The following is an 18614-nucleotide window of genomic DNA, read 5'->3' as shown; positions in this document are numbered from 1 at the left end:
GGAGGTCACCTTCCTTTTCTTCTATTCTCCCTTTATCACTTCACTCTGAAAGCTGTCACTGGCTTCCTGTCAATTGTTGCATCATATATATATATATATATATATATATATATATATATATTCATTTTCTAATTTTTTTAGGGGCTTATCTACTATTTTCTCTATGCATTCAAGTTATGAAGAGAAATTACACAACGTTGCATAAATGGTTTATTTTTTAGAAGCTTATTAAAGCTCATAATGCAAATATTTTCTAATAACATGAATTATGTGCATGAGTGGCACCTGAATAGGTTTTTTAATATTGTGATTTACAAAGATTTTTTCATTTCATTCCTTAGACATCTGGTTGAGAGAGAAACATCTCTTCATACTGTGAGGTTTGAAATCTCTATGGTAACTATATCCAAGTGGAGTTTATCTTAGTTTTATTCCTATTATCTGTTGCATTATGAAATATCTATTAGTGATGACTTCATTAAAAGAGACTTTTGATGCTGTGTATCAGAGTGAAGAAATGTGAAATAAAAGTCCAGGAGGAATCTCTGTGAAGAAGGTGTTTCTGAGAGGGCAGAAGGCACTGGAGGTGAGGCAGGAGATGAGTGTTTGTGATGGTATGAGACTGCTATGACTTCTGCAGAGTTCCTTCACACATCTGAATATGTACATTTGAGTGTACAGACTCAAAGATCAAAGCCAGTGTTTTTTCCCAAGGGCTGAACACAACCCAGCAGACAAGAAGGAGGAAAGGCCCTGCTCTACTGCCTTGAGCTCAGATGGTTCAGTATCCTGGAGTACCACAGTAATTATTGTGCATGAAAGATAGTCCTGATGGGTAGCAACCCCAGAGGTTCAGGCAAAGTCTGAAGGCTTATGAGAGGGAGAAGCAGCAGAGACCACTGCTTCCTGTGCAAGGCAGAGATGAGGGTCATGTACAGGCCTGTGTTCACATCTTATGGGAGATAGTGCAGTTCATGAGAAAAGTGCAGAAGAGGGAAGCAGTAAAAGAGGGAGAATAGAAAAATGAAAGGTGGTTTGATTACACTGAATTTACCTTGACAAGGAAAAATATTTAAGGTCCAGAGACAGAGCAAGAGCTGGCAGCTGGAAGCCAAAGCCATACGTGTCTGATCTCAGTGCTTGATCAAGGGCAATTCTCTGGTGAATTCTCCACCCCTTGTTGACTCCATATGAGTGCTGGACCTCTTCCAGAAACTGCTGAGGCAGGAGCACTCCCAGGAGAAGAAGTGGTCATGCAGAAAGAATGGAGGTGAACATGCTTCATGACAGATCCTTGTTTGTCTGGGCTGTGCCAAGGATGCTGTGGGTGACAGGGAGAACCCCAGCAGTCCCCAGAGGCAGATGGCACATCATATCCCACCTACATGGGTGCATGTCCTCACATTGGTCATCCCCTGACTCCATCCAAACACCACTCAGTGAAACCTGAGGTTCTCAAACATGTATCAAATCATGATAGTGAACTAATGACCCTCTCTGGATGAGCAGTAAAGCCAGGCTGTTTACAAAGGGTTGTGGAAGGTTCTTGAGGCATCCTAGCCCCTGCCTCCTGCAGAGCAGGCAGGAGAGGCAGCCGGATAGAGGTGACATGTGTGACCAGGAGCTGAGCTGGTGTGTGTGGTGCTGGGTTGGCCCTCTCCACGCTGGGTTGGCCCTCTCCACGCTGCTGGCACAGCGCACAGCGCTCCTCGCTCCCTGTGGTGAAGGAGCCTGCAGCCTAACAGGAAAGGGAGCCTCTCCCATAGTCTGGAATAGCTAGTTTAAAATTTTCTTTTGGGTATGTATAAGCTGTTACTAACTGGGTTTTTTCTCCTCTTGGGCTTTTTTTTGAATAAAAACTCTCCAGCAACTCTGCCTTTGGGAGCTGAGCCAGCTGCAGGTCCAGCTGAAGGTCAAATGGCCGGGGCAAACCTCATTCTGTGCTGAGAGCTGAGGGGAAAGAAACACAGCAGGTTTGTTCCGAGTCAGGCTGTTCAAATAAGGCTGCATGAGCTTTCACACTTTATGCTATTTGTTATGATGTTTTCCAAAATGAACCACAGATGTTTCACTTTGCTGAGTTTTTTTATCCCTGGTTGAGTCACCTATTATCCAGGCCACATCTGGGCAGCTAAAACAGGAGTCTCAATGAAGAAGTTTCAGAAAGAAAGTCAATACTTTATTTGATTTTTAGATATTCCTCTGCACATACCTAAAAACATAATGAAATAAACTTGATTTCTACTAATGACACGGTGTAAAATGTTGGGAAAAATGAATCTTATTCAAACTGCTGGTATTTCCCATCACTTAAATCGAATCAACGAGGATGAGTTAGGATTAAATTTTGTCTATTGCTTGCAGCTTTCTTTAAATATTCTCTTCTGATTACAATATGGGAGTAGAGGAAATTGAAAAGTTTCTGAAAAACCTTAGATCTTAACTGCGTATCTTCAGCCCTCTTGAGCAAATGGGATCCAATGAAGCAAATCAAACTGGAAATATGATGTAAAATGTTAATATGGTGGCAAATGGCCAAAGTCATCTTCTGAAAAATGTCAAATGTCACAGCAGGGCATAGAAAAAGCCCTTATTTCTCTTTTTGAAAAAAAAAAAAATCATATATTCTCTAACAAAACATGTCAACAGGTTATGGCAATATCCTTTGGGGTTAGTCTGATGTGCAGGAAAAAAAGACAAATTAATGTAACTCAGTCAATAGTCTCCTGAGTCCTTCCTAGAAAGGAGAACAGAGACCTGGCTATGGAGAACATTTTGAGAGTAGATGTCAGTCCATTTGAAACGAATGCTCTTATCCAAACGCATCCCTGTGATTTTTAACTGAGTGCTTCATTTCGTTTATTGTTTTCAAAGAGTTGCAAAATAATACGTTCATATCCTCAGAATACAAGTTATAGTTTTAACAGAGCATTGTCCTTGGAAAGTTTTCAAAGTGGTTCTGTATATTTGCAATATCTGTAGTTAGCACTCTCAAGTCAGAGTGATTCATTTCCTGCCCAGTGGCCACTTGTCATTTTATGCTGCTTTTTTGGTTTTTTGGCTGTATCTTTACAAATATAATGGAAAAATCACTACTTGCAGATAAGGAAAGTGAAGGAATTAAAAATTAAGGTGTACAGCAGAGAATGTCAGCCACCAAGACTTGTTTCCAAACGCCAGTGCAGAGAGTATTTTGTATTAAATAGCTGTGTAAGTGCCTACATGCTTGCAGTTAGAGAGTCTGTAGTTTGAAATCTGCTAGAGCCTTGGGTTACTCCTCCAGTGTAAGTCCTTGAGTGGTGAAGAGAAAAAAAAATGTCCATTTTAGTATCTCATCAATAATTTTTCTTTGAAGTTGCAGCCTCTCTAGAGATTATCAAGTATTATTCCAACAGGAGAGGTCTGAGGAATACAGTATTACTTGTGACATCTTTCTTGGATCACCAAATCCAGAGTCTGGCAAAACCAGGTCCATGATAATGAAGTAAACCTTATTGTTGAATTACCTCCCTAAATTTGGTCTATTTTTACCCAAGAAAAACATAAAGAATCCATTTTGCTCCTCTTGTCAGTCAGGTCAAAGCAGCTGCTGGCAAAACAGGACTCCACAGAAGGCTTTAACCAAAGCATCCATGTATCTCTGTGGCTCACATCCTATGTTCTATGTTTGTTCTAGCAATGCCAAGGGCCACTGGGAGAAAAGGAGCAGAAAGGCAAAAGATTATTAATTTATACTGATGCACTACACTATTAATTAGGTACTAATTAATAAAGATACACTAGCAGTAGACAGTGAAGTGTCACTGCCCTCAGGAGGAGTTGACTGGGAGAGTCATATCCTTGTGGAAGGACTTTTGGGTACAAAATCTGATCTCTTTTCTATTTGAATTCAGGAAAATCCAGGAAAAAGAGGCAGTGCATCTCTGAGAGAATCCAAGATTATATCTGATCCCTGATTCTATCCCCTGATTTTATCTTCTTGGGAAGATCTGATCTTCAAATAGCATGAGCTAGTGTCAAGAACTGTGACTGGTTTAATGTGGAAAGAGAACTCCTGGAATGTGAACAAACAGGTAGTGGAGGTTCTCACATACCTTAAAGTTGGTCCATGATGTATGAATTTAAAGAATCTGTTTAGCTCAGTTTCAAACAGAATTTTAAGGCTTCACAAAAATAGCAAAAGAAAGGTATTTTGCCTGGGATGAATATTTTTTTAAGTATGAATAAAATCAACCAACTCCTAGAGAAATGGGAAGTCCACCTTGCAACACTCACAGCTTGGAAAAACAAGGACAGCAGCCTGCCTGACATGGAGTAGAAGTTTAAAGGCACTAGGAAGACTCTGCCCAGCTTGGCTCTTACTTGTAGAAAGGAGCTCCTACAAGGACTCAAGAAACAGACACAGATATTTCCCAAAAGCAAGCAGACACTTTGCAGGATATTGTAGAAGTCATCCACAACAATAGAGGGTCAGATCAGGTTTTTTGTTGCTATGACTGCTTTTTAATCTGTTTCTAACCAATGAAAGGGGAGAGACTGAATCATTCAGCTACAGATCAGAGAATCACAGGATGGGCAAGGCTGGCAGGAACCTCTGGAGATCACCCAGTCTAACTCTTCTGCTCAGGCTATTTTGTTCACAGCCATGCCCAGTCAGGTTTTGAATATCTCCAAAGATGAAGAGTCCACAGCTTCTGTGGACAACCTGGGCAAGTGTGCAGTCACCCTTGCAATAAAAAGTGTTTCCAGTGTTTCAGTTTGTGCTCTCTCCCCACTGGGTACCCCTGAGAAATGCCTGACTCCCTCTTGTTTACTCCCTCCCCTCCGCTATGTACACACACAGCTAAGACTCCACCAAGACTTCTCTTCTCTGGGCTGAATGAAGAGTCTCAGCTCTCTCAGCCTTTCCTCATTTGAGAGATGTTCCAGTTCCTTAATTGTCTTTGTAGACCTTTGGCAGACTCACTCCAGTATGTCCATGTGCTTTTCAAACAGGCGAGCCCAGAACCGGACCCAGCACTCGAGATCTGTCTCACCAATGATGAGTAGAGAGGTAAGATTCCCTCTTCAACCTGCTGGAGATAGTCTTCCTAGTACAGTCCAGGGGGCTGTTGAACTTCTAGATTGCAAGAGCTCCTGCCTATCTCATGTTCAACTTGGTGTCCACCAGAACCCTCAAGGCCTCCTTTGCCTGATTTCCAGACTTTAAATCCCCAGCCTGTTCTGGTGTCTGGGGTCACTCTTCACAAAGTGAAGGACTCTGCATTTCCCCTTGTTGAACTTTATGAAGATCCTGCCAGTCCATTCTTCTGGCCTGTCCAGGTCCCACTGCATGGCACCACAATGATCTGGTATATCAAGCACTCCTCCTGATTAGTACTGCCTTCAAACTTCCCGAGTGTGCACTCTGTCGCATGATCTAGGTGATTTCTGAAGCTGTAAAACCTGCTTTTCTCTGTTCATTGTTGGTTCTGAGACATGAACAGAGGCAGGAGTGCCTGCAATGCCCTTGTATGAACAGTGCTTCCCCCGCCATGCACAGAGCAATCTGAGCCACCTGGATTGTGGACTGACCATCAGTGATGGCTTGGAGGCAGCCAGCAGCATGAACAGCCCAGGGGAACAGCTGAGAGTGGAGACAAAGGCGTGGGGGCTTGGGGCTGGGAGGGAAATGGATGACTCCACCGGGGCCGCTGGAGGACCACCAAAGTCACGTATTCAAAGCGGATAAGAAAGCTACCAAGGATTTCCAGGATAAACTGGCTATGAACCAACTCACAGGTCTTTCAGCTGGTCTTCAGTTTGTGGACCAAGGTCAGTGGAGGGATGCCAGATGACTGTGAATGGCTCTGGAATTTGCCATGTTACTTAGATTTTTTGTTGTAGTGCATCAGAAAAGGAAGCAGGTGCTAGCAAGGAAGATGGCTGCAGATCTTTATGAGCCTAATGACTCCAGCTCTGTGTCTTGCTGAAAGTCAGCAGTTCTGGTGTGACTCATGACAAAGCATGAAGCACCAGAAAACAATTTAACGCAGTTTGCAATGGCAACAATTCAGTTTCAAATCTAATGAAAGGGTCAGATAGAAGAGGATGGAGCAACACAAATACAGATCACTCTGAAGGGGACACTGAGGAAGCATATGAGTGTATGAAAATCAGTTTTATGGTTAAGTCTGGGTGCATAAATAACAACTGTAGGCTGTTCAATATTGAATATTTGCTGATCTCATTGCATTTAGCTCCTGACTGGAGCTAAAAACCAGACATCTCATTGCTCAGTGAAGAGGTAAACTCAAACATCCATTTGGACATCATTACAGCTTCTGAATTTGCAGCAAAGAGCTGGAGTGATGTAACACACGGACAAATCCAAACATGCTTGTTTTTAAAAGTGTTCTGTGGGACATTTGGGCATTTTCCAGCAAAAGCAGTTAACAGCTTTCAGGAAGTTACAGGATCCTCTCATCACTGAGAAAGGTACTTTGCAAACCAAAATCAGGGAACTATCAAGCTGCATCCTGACACCAGCATCTTGACTGGCTTTACTGACTTGTTTCAATTTGTCAAATTAAAACAAGAAATTAAAACCAGAGAACAAGTGATTTTCTCATAGATATTCACAATCCAGCATAGGCAATCAGCTCCATCACTGGATTCTCCCATGGCTGTCTGACCATCTGCTTGAGTACCTGCTGTACATGCAGCTATGTGTATACATACTTCTCTTTGCTCCCCTGGCACCTCCAGACTCTGCTGCAGGTGCCACAGAGAAAAAAGCCTGCAGAAGTCTCTCCAACACACCTCACTCTCTACCTGCTGCAGCAGTCTGGACAAGAATTTGAAAAGGATGTTCTTGCTGTTTCAAGTTTCACCACCAGAGCAAACCTGGGTTGTGTTTACCCTGTTTTTTGCTGTGTGAAAAAAACATTGTTTATCACTCATCTCAGTTGGAGCCATTTGATGGTTTCTTTTTGAGCTCACTTTGCTTCCAATTCAATAAGAACTAAAAATAAAATCGTGGATAATCTAATTGCAGATCAGTAGATATCCTGGCTGCTCTCAGTCTCAGAACATGTATCCCACGTACACTGGATGCACACACAGTGCACGAGCTTTCTAGCAGCAGCAGCCTTTCACCTAGGACAAGGGTGACATTTGTGAACCATAGAGCCTATCAATGTTACCCTGCCCAGCTGATATAGTGCAGAGGCTTTCTTAAAATAAATAGCAAATGTTGATATCTCTTTGTGATTGCATACCACAGCCAAAGGGGAAAAAAATGTTTAAACCCTTGAATTTCATACACTGTGAAGAAATCTCAGATAAAAGAAAACAGGAAATCATTTGTAATATTAAAAATAGATTGCTTCCTGGAAGTAGCAAGCATGATGTTCTTGTTGACTTTTTTTCATGTTTAAATGCCACACACAGAAGCAGAGCCTGTCAGCTCCTACTTTTGTTTCAAATTTGCCTGAAATACAAAATTTGTATGGTAAATTTAAAACTTTTTTTTTTATTTTTTAATATTTATTTTTATGCTATAGTTTTTTATTTAAAATATATTACTATAGGCTGTGGTGTGAAAGACTGACTTCAGAGCCCCCAGAGAACCATCCTAACCTTAAATGTCATAAGTAAGTTGGATAAAAATCCTGGACTGTTACCTCAGTTTTGGTAGGTGTTGTTGTGGCTAAAAATGAAATATCAGAGCAGAAAAATTGTTACAATGATAAATATTCTGAAAAACATTAAAAATTCTCTCTTGTCATAGGCATTCTGAGTTTCAGTGGCAACTTGAAGCACATTGTACCTTGCTGATCCCTGTTGATCCCTGAAATACAGAGTAATTCCCCATGAAATTAACTGTTTATGCTCACTTAAGTTGTGTCCCCATGTTTTGCCTTGGATAAACAATGGCCAAAGTGGTTTATATGCTCTGGGTGTTTTCCTTCTGAAAGGTGATTCCTAAAACAACTTCAATCAAAAGACGTGCAGAGATGAATGATGATTTTCTTCTTCCAAGGCTCTTTCAACCCTTGTTTAGGGTGCCTTTCTTCAGTCAGGCTCAGGTTTATTATGAATGAATCCCTGGTTTCTTACCATTAATTGCAATTTTTTATTTGTCAAGGATCCTTATTTTTACTGTTTAAATATTACACCTCAAGATTAGGTCACTGCCAGTCATCTTGTTAACTGGATAAACAGAGTGCCTTATTTTAAAAGCATGCAGCTTAATTCCAGGACAGATGAGTGTTGATGACATCCAAACAATGATAGTAAAATTAGTTTCTCCATGTGCAACCCTTATCCTATAAGTGCTTGGGCACGGCTTGGTGTTAAAACAGTGTTCTTCCAAGCACATCCCACTTCACCTCAGTTGGCCCCTGGGGCTTGTCCCTTCTGGTTGGGATGTGAAGCCCTGACCAGGCAGAATGAGCTCCATCCTGGTCACACTTCTCAGGAAATTTGCTACAAATGCTGTGTGGAAATGGAAAATAAAGGCAAAAGAAATTGAGGCTTCCAACTACCCAAACTGGCTGGACAACAGAGAGTAAAACACTCTCTTATCATTTTTATCTCTTCCCAAGCCTGATCTCTCCCCAAGATCTGACTATAACATGCAGCTTGGCCAGCTTGAAAAGTCATCCTTCACACCACTTATTTTTCACTCCTTTTTACTGCACTCCTCCAGTGTCTCTGGGCAGCAGGGCCAGCTGACCAGAAACAGGGCTGCTACCCTGCCTAGTCATCTTACCTGTTCTCACTTCATTCAGGAGGTGATGGGCATCATTTTCCCAGACCAGTTGTCTTCATCCTGAGCCCACAATTGATGAGTTCTCACCTTACTCACCAGGGAGAGAAAAAGGGAATGTTCAAGCATGAATTCAAAGTCCATTATCCTGCAAATGTGAGTTGGGTTATTGCAAAACTTGTCTCCTCTTATGCTCCCTTGTAAAATCTCAAAACCCTAATCAAAACAAATCAAAATTACCACTAAGAGTAAAAACACCACAGGAACTTGACTTAGATGATTGGATAAATGCAAGCTAATAGGAGCAGAAGGAGAAGAAATTGTGTTTACCTAGTGAGGAATGCAGTGTTTGGAAGTATCTTAAACTGCTTACAAAGCACATAATTCCTTTTAAGGATGGATTCGTGGAACATTAACACCTGATGCAAAAAATAAGATCCTATTTATTGGAGAAGCTCACCAAATGCTTTGAAAAGGGGCTATAGCATAGCCTCTAAACCATGAAGCAGAAAAAGACCCAGGACACCTTGGTTCTTTGTAGGTATTTGTGGAAGGTTCCTGCTAGCCCATACTAGCTCTTTCCTCCATCGTCTCAGGATCTTGCTTGGAATGGTGTGACCTTCCCCAGCACTTCTGTCCAACACATCTCTCTATTATATCTCAAATTCCCTGTGACACATCTACATTTGGATGCACTTGTGAATTATGTGCCCTGTGATTATTTTCAGGCATGGATGTCTCCCCAAAATCAAAGCAGAGAAAAGTGCTTATCATTAGAACAGAGGCCATCATTATTCAAGGTGATGGTGCTGACAGGTGCCTGACTCTTTCTTATTCCTTTTTGGAATGGTAGCTTTTAAGTTTTAGGACTCATTTAAGTCTAAATTAATAATCCTAACTTTTAAACTTTTAATTCTTTTTTTCTTTTTTTTTCTTTTTTTTTTCTTTTCTTTTTTTTTTTTTAACAATGGAAATGCTGTGTCTCTCAGCACGATTAGCTTGATATGCTGGTAAAATTACAACACTTCCATTAATTTCAAGGAGCAGAAGCTGACTTTCTTATTATCCTCATTTGCTATTCATTATGATGGGAAGAAACCTGCTTAACTGATATACTACCTAGTGGATGACCAGGAGGTTATAGAAAAGTAAGCAGTAGGAATAATGGTTGTAATGGTAGCAATCAGAAGCCAATAAAACACATCTGATGCTGACCTCAATTAACACCAACATGCTCTCTCATTTTAGCAGTAATATCAAGTGACTGCTACAACATAGTTAAAACCCAGAGCTCTGTTTTCAAGGGATGCTGGTGACAGTTCTGTTTTCAAAACAAACAATTAGAGGCCACAAATCAGGATACCAAGTTGAAACGTGGTCTCCTGAGGATCTCATGATCCTGAGCTTGAGCTGTCAGATAAACACAGTACTGCTACAGAGAGAGTCACATTGCTTTTCTCATTCCAGATGATAAACAGGTGTAACCTGCAATTTTAAAATCCTGCCAGGAGTGGAGCAAACATCTACAGCTGGGATGACACAGGCATTCTTCCAGTATATAAAGGCAGATAATATGAGATACTCACTGAGTAGCAGGCTTAACCTTTGAGGTTAGAAAGTTCAAACCAATTTGTTGAGAAAAGCTAAAGGCTTATATTAACAAGTAGTGGAAAAGGTCTGGACAAGGAGAGGAACCTGGATTAACAGTGATATGGAAACTCCCACAATCAAGACCAGTATTTAGGGTGTACTGAGCATTTTAGTTTTTTTTGAAGGAATATTTTGAAAGAAAATCTTCCACTCCTGCTCATGGCTGAATTCTTTGATACCATTATAGCATGTATTAACCAGGATCCCTTCAGATGATGCCAGACAAAAGGGTGAGATTGAGAAACACAACTGACATGCCCCAGCCACTTAAGGACATTCAGGCTCCGAGTCAGATTAGAAACTGTTCAAAGCCACCTCCTCACCCCACACACAGTTTGGTCACCGAGTCCTTGGTACCAGCTCATGAATCATGCTACAGAGTTGCATTGATGCTAATGCTGACAAAGTTTTAGAGACAATTCCTATTGGCTGACAAATCCAAGAGTACTTATTTGCAAGAAATTACCCAGGTACAATGGCAAAAAACAAGAGACATTCTCCAGGATGAGGAAGGCTCCACCTTCCAACAGGTTAAATTTGAGCCTGCACCTTTCCTTACGCATCATCGGCATTTGCAAAGGAGGATATTTCCCACACAGCAGAATTTCAGAATTTTTCCCAACATGCCTGTCCTTCCTAGGCTATCTCTGCAAAAAGGCTCTCAGAAAAATCTTGAGCCAAGTAAAACCAGGCATGCCTTTTCTATGGATCATAACTGCACGGGGAAGCCCTAGCACTTCTAAGTATCTAGGCACTTTTTTCTGAGCTTTCCAAGGAATGAAATATGAAATTACACTTACTGGTCTCCTCCCAGTACCTGAAAGGCAATAGGGTCTGTGTAATTGGGTAATGTAAAGATGTTACTGGGCTGGCTGCTGCCTTCTACACTGACTGCAGCAGAAAGCTCACAAAGGTCAGTGCAGAGTCCAAAGGGAGTCCAAAGGCAGAAAATCCAAGAAGGAAGCATTGTTCATATGAGTGGGTTATGAATAATCCAGCATTAATTGCTAAAATGTTACAGTCATCTATGGATGGAAAGAGGAGTTTACCCCCAGGCACATGGTGTGACTCTTTGGGATGGTCCTGCACATGGCCAGAATCTGGACTCGATGATCCTTGTGGGTCCCTTCCAACTCAGCATATTCTGTGGTTCTGTGATAGAGACATTTCACCCTTGGGTTGTATATAGTTATACACCTCCTTCCTTAGGACATCCCACTTGTTTCCCAGTTATTCCTGCTGTATAGATGTAGGCATATGTAAGTGTATTTCCTGTTGTGAGGATTGAGACATCTAGCTAGTTTTTAGGTTTTAGTATTGAATCCTCTCTAAATGAAAGGGTCATCTCCTTTGAGTCAACATATCACCTGGACAGGAGCAACAGAAACTTAAGAGTCAGGGATCATCTACAGTTTGATCCTTTAAGCTTTCTGCTTGACATCTATTAATCATCATAGCTAGAGCCTTTATTTCTCATCTAGTATCATATAGACATATTAAATAGAAAATGTAAGAGATTAGACCCCTGTGGTAGCCCCCAGATGATCTCACAGGGCTGAGGACCAACCACCTCAAAATATTTTCTTGGCTTTTGGGGGTTAAAGGATTGAAGTGGTACCTCAAGAAGCTGTAGCTACAGTCCACTGACATGCAAGGTTCCCTCTGTATGATCTTTGAAAAATCAGTGAAACTGGGAGAGGCCTCTCTCTAGTGACTGGAGAAAAGCAAATACTACACACACATAGTCAAAAAAGACCAAAAAGGACAATCCAGTGTACTGCAGTCAGTCTCACTTTGATCCCTGGGAAAATATTGAAGCAAGTACTCTTGGAAGATTTATTTGGGCATATAAAGGAATGAAGGTGATTGGTATCAGTCAGCATGGTAAGTCATGCCTGGTCAACCTGGTTGTCTCCTGTGATAAAATAACTGGTGCAGGTGCCTTTGGTGAGGCTTTTGAGGCTGATACTGAGCAGTGATCTTGTATCCCATGTTAGAGCTCTCCAGTCTGGATGAGTGGATAACTAGAGGGCTGAAAAATTGGTTGGATAATCAGGCTTTGAAGGTTAATGGGTCATCCTCCACCTAGAAGGTGGTAACAAATGGGGTACCACAGGTGTCCTTCTTGTAAACTGTTGTTGTGTTTAACATCTTTATCAATGTCTCAAAGAGGGTGGTGAAGTCCACTTTCATCTAATCTCAGAGCTGGCCATGCTTCAGCAGGAGGCTAAAGGAGAGACATTCTGCAGTCCCTTCAAACCTCAGTTATTCCAAGATCCTGTGGGAAGATATTAAATGCAATTAATGCTGTTCTTTCAGAGAGTATTAACATTTAAAATGTAACATGCATCAGCATTCTTTGCACTTCATCACAGTGCCTGCTGCAGGCGATTTCCCCTTCTGTTTTTCCATGTCATGGGTATGTCCATCACAGAAGACCATGATGGGTCAAATGGCATTGTGGCTTACAGTTCACATGCTGAAGCCATGGTTTGGTTTTCTCCCTGACTTTACTCCTGCAATGAATCTCAGCACTCAGCTCTCACTTCATATATTCTGTCATAGCTGTCACTATGATTTCAAATCAGCACAAATTTTTCCACTTAAAGGGTTAAAAAGAGAAGCAATATTCCAGCACTAATGAGTCAAATACTATAGCTGAAAAAGGGCTGTGTGTCCTGAAATAGATTGGAGAGGATCAGTGCTGTAACCAAGTTTCCGTGTGAACCTCTGACTTTTATAAATACCAGAGACTCTTTCCTTTCAGATCCCAAGTTTACCTTCCTCATCTGGCTTGTTGCTTCCTTTAGCTGCATTGGGAGGGGACTGCTGTTTTGTAGGGAGAAGCCTGGGTTATTGTTGTCTAATTGACCTTGTTTTTTTCCACAGATACTGTCCCATGGGCTTCAGAAACTGTGAGGCCAGTGAAAGGTGATTTTTCTATGCACAGTTCTTGCCGAGACAGCAACACTTAAAATATTGGCTGGTTTATAATCCAAGGTGAAACACTCTTGGGTTTCAATGAGGACAAAATCTCACACAGCTCTTTCTGCAGGATGATGTTCCTCACAAGGAGGAGGTTTATTTGAGAGCAAAAATCCTGTGAACTTCAGAGAAAACTGGTTCCTGGACTCTCTAAAAAATGTATTTGGTCATTGTGGTATAATATGTATGGCATTTAACTTTTTGCATAACATGACCCCGATGATTCTTGCAGACCCTGGGCAGGAAATCACTCTAATATGATCACACTGTCTGCCTGTCCTCCCTTCCTGCCCCCTGCAGTAACCTTTTAGTCAACTAACTACTTGAATCTATTCATTTTCCATTTTATTATTTTGTATAGAGTCTAGTTGCTGGGGAAAGACTTCAGATGGAGTTTGTGACTCAGTCGGCACTACAAAATCTGATGGCAAGAGCAGGAGCCACAGCTAGTTCAGCCTCACTAATTCTAGGCTTAGAGGGCAGGCTTGTCTGCTTTCCCCTTTAGTTTCAGTCTCAGGTAATATTAAGATATTCTTCTTCTAATGAGTTTTAACATGCTCTTGTCTGCAGACAGCTGAATTGAGAGAAAATCAGATGTAACTGGAATTTTCCCTACTGCCTTCCTGGCAGAACAGCAAATGTTTGTTCCCAGGGGCTGATTAGCTCCTGCTTTGACAATGCCAATCACAGCCTTGCTGGCATCTCCATCTACTCCCAGCAATGATTAGGGAAAACTATACCAGGTTTCTATAGTCTTGCTCTAAAGCTAGCTGAGAAGATGACTGAAATGTCAGAGTGTATGACTGAAATGCATCAGAGTGTATGTGAAACAAGGGAATAAGGAAGAAAAACTTATTTGAATAGTTAACATCTACGGTCTAATCCTAAAGTTTTAAGGTAGAGCATTTTTAAGGGAGAGTAAAGTAAGTTGTGTCTGAAGTTTCCTGTGGCCCCACACCAGATTTACAGTGGTATTTGCAGAAGAAACTTGTTTACAAGCTCATATTATACCTCTCATATGGGAGAAGACTTAAAGTGTGCGAGTGACTTGCTGGAAAAGGACACAGATAGTAGTGAGGTGTCAGCTGAAACAGGGAGCTGGGTTTCCCAGAGGGCAACTTTATCAGGTTGTCTGTTCTGTTTCTTCCCTTCCCTTTCTGCCCTTCTTCAGCCTTATGGGAAAGGCTTGGGAGAAGTCAGACAGGTTAACTGCTGTGTTACAGCCTTGTGAAGGTGTCTTACCTGTACTGCATGATGTGGTTTGTACAAGCCCTGGATCCAGATCTCTCACACACCTGCTGTGCATGGGCTGACAGAGCTGTAGCAGCACTGCCAGATATTTGGTGCTTGTCTGCACTAAATACCAAGCTGCAAATCTGACAGGATGTTTCTGCTCAGGCTCATATTCAGGGCAGTTATTAATTTGTTTGCAGAGAGGCTGTGGATGCACAAGTCCCATCAGCCGTAGGACTGAGCTCAGGGTATCTAGCTGTGTTTTGTCGCTGGGGATTTTTCCAAGGCCAGAATATTTATTAACTCTTAAAGGTTGATGCCACAGGGCAATATCCAAAGACAGCAAAGTAAACAGCCTTTATATGTCGTGGACTTTCAGCACTTGTTTAGAATTTCCATGCTTTAGCCTCTAGGAAATTTTTCCCTGTAAAGTTACTAAGTACACAGGCATCCCAATGGTGTCAATGAGCTTTCCCTCTCTGTGCATTGCTGAGCATGGTCTTGTGTTTGTTCAGTGAACTTTGAGCTAGAAACATGGAGTGATAAGAAAAATGTGATTTAGTTTTTCCTTTATGAATTATCAATTTACATTCACCTTTTGGTTTTTTCCATCTTAAAAAAATGGTAAACAGGTTGACTTCTTCACCAAGATTGTGTAGAAATACAGGATATATATATTTAGCACCAGTCAATCTGTTCAGAATGAGTAGGAAACCCATCAGTTCCTGAGGCTGTAATAGATTTCCTCTGCACAACATGTCAGCAGCCTGATGGAGCCGAGGATATTCTGCCTGTGTACTTGAAATGTCAGGAATGCAGTGTTTATTTGCAGCAAAAAGGCTGAAAATCAGGGCCTAAAGTCTCTCATCCAGAGGTTACATGACTCTTCAACAAGCTGCTGAGAGAGATACAAGCTGTGCAGCTGGTACTTGGTGGCGATGAAGCATCACTGAAATGAAGCTGTAGGCTGCAGCCACCAATGTGAGGTGTCTGTGACAGCGTTTGGTCCACTGCCCTTCACCCTTTCTTTGGAGACACACTCATTTTCCGAGGGCTTGGAACCACTTAGAGCAATTTTAGCAGAATTTGTTTCACCCATGTATACGGTGCTCTTTGCAGAGCGCTTTAAGCTGTGTTGGAAAACACACATTTATCATCTTTTATGTGCAGCTCAAAAACTGTAACTCTTGCAGAGAATTAGTGTCAAGACACTGTTTTAGTTAACAATAAGAGCTTACAAGTTCACTTATAAAAGCTTCAGGGGGTCATATTGCACTACACCAAAGCACCCTTCCAGGAGCTTTAGCAGTTGACAGTGGAATCCAAAGTAACAGTAAATCAGCAGGATAAGCACATAGAAAACTTCTCCCAAACACCCTGTCTCAGTTTCCCATGATTTGCAGCTCAGAGATTTCCTGAACTGATGTGTTTTATATATTTAGTACCTCTGGATGCTTTCTTCTTCCATTTGCTCAAGAGTTTGCTTAACTGATGTAAATTTTTACAACCTGTGGAAAATAATTTCACAAGTTTACTGAGCACATATAAAAGCTGTATTAATGTATTTGTGGCTGATGCTCACTAGTTCTTATGCTGGAAGAGACAGAAAAACAATTTTTCCCTACAACTCTATATTTTTAAGAAGCAACCTTTGTGAGGCACGAGCAAAGTATTATCTATTCTCTGTATTATCTTATTCTCTGTAACACAAGTAAAAGGAGTGCAGAGAACTCTTTTGATGAAGGCTTTTACACATCTGAAGGAATATCTTCAGGTTTACTTAAGTTCCTTCAGCTACTGAAGAAAACACAAGAACAGAGTGGACAGAGGAAAATGTCCTTCTTACCATTTCAGGAAATGCCCCAGATGGGAGCAGTGGGTGACTCTCCCCCATTTGCAGCTCACAGCCACATAGACACACTCTGCTGCATCTGAAAAAGCTTGCAGTGGTTTTAGCTTCACAAGCAGTGTTAGCTGGAGGAAGGACTGAAGCTGTGCCTCTCCACTACTGCCAGCATCCACAGCTTTCCCTCCTGCAGCTGCCACATCCTTTTTTATAGCTGTGATGCTCAGTAAACCACGTCCTGGGAGCTGAGTTCAAAATAACCTGAGAAAACCAACCAAATAACCCCACCCCAATTTGTTTTTCAGTCAGCTCTATCCTCTGCTGGCACAAAAAACCCCACAGAACATGGGGTGAGAGTTAAGCCCAAGAGTCCTAAGCCAAAGTTATGGAGTTTCTTCTGGTGAAGAAACTGCCCAACTCTGACACTTAATGTCAGAGTAAGTGTCAGAGAAATGCTGGGCTAAGCTATACTCAAAGTATATATGCTTGTTTCACAAGTACAGCTTGTGAAACAAGAGCTGCCTGAGATGTACCTTGCATTTTTTACCATGATATTTAAGCTCCAATGAGCTCTAATTTGCTCAAACCTAGGAATATGCCCTTAAAAAAAGAAAAAGCATCATATAATGAAAAATAAAAAGCACTTCTTCAACTCAGATGAGAAATCTATCACAGACACTTCTGTGGCAAAGTGTCTTCATTAGGCTAGTGAATTTTTGGAGTAATTGACAGATATATTTATGGCATGGTGATTTGAATATACATATTTAGATGAATATATTGATTTGCTTGAAAGCTATGTAGTGGTCAGGAATTTTAATGATATTTAGGAGTCAGAAGGGGGGAAATCTTTTTAAACATACAGCAATGATTTTCTACAGTCTGCTTGTAAAACTGTTAATTGAATGCAAAGATTTAAGACTGTGGACAGATTTTGTGACATTTTCTTCAATGTCTAAAACATCTATCTCCTCATGCAAAGCCCAGTTTCAGCAGAATTATAAAGATTCCTCCTTATTTGATTTCAAAGTTGGCCCCATAACAGACTCTACAAACTATAGCTATTAAGGGACGCTACAGGATACAATATTGATTTCTCTAATAGCTGTATAATTATACTGAGAAGCAAATTGCTAATAAAACTCAATAATCCTCCTGAAAAATTAGCAACATTAGCCCGGGAGCAGGCTTGAAATAACTAAAGCCATTGTTCTGATAGCATTAGCAAACATACATTAATAATTGTATTGCTTTAGCTGCACACTCCCTGCTGTTTTAGTACTTAACTATACTGAAATGCTAAATAGTTGTTGCCAGTTTAAGAAGTTTATCAGACAATATAAAGATGTCTTTGTGATTGTAACACAAAACTTCACATAAGTGCACCTAAAAAGTTCTGCTGGTGAAGTTATCTCCTAAGAGCTCCGTTTATGGGTATTACCCAGGGTTTAAAGAGAGCTTTTATACCCCCGAGTCTTAACTCGGTAAGTAACTGATAAGATAGGCCTGGCTTTCCCTCTCTTTGGCTGGTTCATGGTGCTGCTGTCTGTGCTGCATTTCAGTTATCCAGCCCCTGCCTTCTGCCTCTTATCCCTCCCCGCAGCCAGCCAGGAGCCAGCACAAACAGCCTGGGAACAGGGCGACGCTGCACACGGGGGATGAGCCCAGCCCAGCCCCTGGAAACCTTTCACCAGCCAAAAATAGCAGCCCTGAGAAGGTGCCGGCAAAGCCGGGTCTTGACATTGACTGATGCTCGCCAATGCCGCGGTCTGTCCGTCCGTCCGTCCGCCACGCGGAGCGCTGGACAAAGCACGGTCCTCTGCTGCCTGTCCCACAGCCTCCTTCCTCCCGACGGAAACCGCCTATCTTGTGGGGACCTGCTGGGGAACCATGCCAGATAGATGTCACCTTCTCACCGAGGGGCCCTGTTTACAGGTTTGGGGAGACGCAAACACATTTTACAGGAATACTCTGACTTCAAAGGGAATGACTGGGGGATAGCTTCCATAAAATTCACGATGAGAGTGAGTGGGGAAAACTTGATCAATGTGCTGGAAAATAGCTTGGGCCATCAGGTGAAAATGTGCATGCAAACAGCTCTTGCTGCGGGACGTTGCAGATGGTAAGGGTTACACACCAGTTCAAAGA

Source organism: Haemorhous mexicanus, chromosome 4, assembly GCF_027477595.1.
Source record: "Haemorhous mexicanus isolate bHaeMex1 chromosome 4, bHaeMex1.pri, whole genome shotgun sequence".
In the NCBI taxonomy this organism is placed as follows: Eukaryota; Metazoa; Chordata; class Aves; order Passeriformes; family Fringillidae; genus Haemorhous; species Haemorhous mexicanus.
This window is presented reverse-complemented; position numbering follows the sequence as displayed.